We start from the raw sequence: 527 nt of genomic DNA, 5'->3' as shown, positions 1-527 counted from the left end.
GATGGCCACGCTGCAATCCCTTCTCTTCCATTCTCCTCTCGGGATCTTGGGCACGCACGCACACACGCCCGGTGTGAGTTTAAGCCACTGAGTCCAGGACTTGAACCGTGGTCGACTACGTGGGAGTCCAGTGACATAGCCGTTACGCTAACTGCTGGCCCCTAAATAAAATAATTCTTTAAAAACAAGACAAAACAAATTGCTATAGGGCATGTGTGCTCACCATAGAGAGACAAAGAAAGAGAGAAAAAGAGGGAAAGTGAGAAAAAAAGTTACCAGATTCAGGACTTGAACTACCATCGGCCATGTGGGAGTCCAACACCTTAACCACCTTTCTGCTTGTTGGCCCTGCCCCATGTGTTTGTCAAGCTACAGGGACCAAGATTCGAACAGTAGGGTTGGCCATGTGGGGTCCAGCTGCCTTAACCACCAGACTATGGAGCTGGCACATAGGTGCACACTTCTTTTTTAATTTTATTTATTTTTAAAAATAATTATTTTATTTAACTTTATTTATCTATTTATTT

The sequence above is a fragment of the Tupaia chinensis genome, unplaced genomic scaffold (genome assembly GCF_000334495.1).
Source record: "Tupaia chinensis unplaced genomic scaffold, TupChi_1.0 Scaffold000248_1, whole genome shotgun sequence".
NCBI classification, from domain to species: domain Eukaryota; kingdom Metazoa; phylum Chordata; class Mammalia; order Scandentia; family Tupaiidae; genus Tupaia; species Tupaia belangeri.
This window is presented reverse-complemented; position numbering follows the sequence as displayed.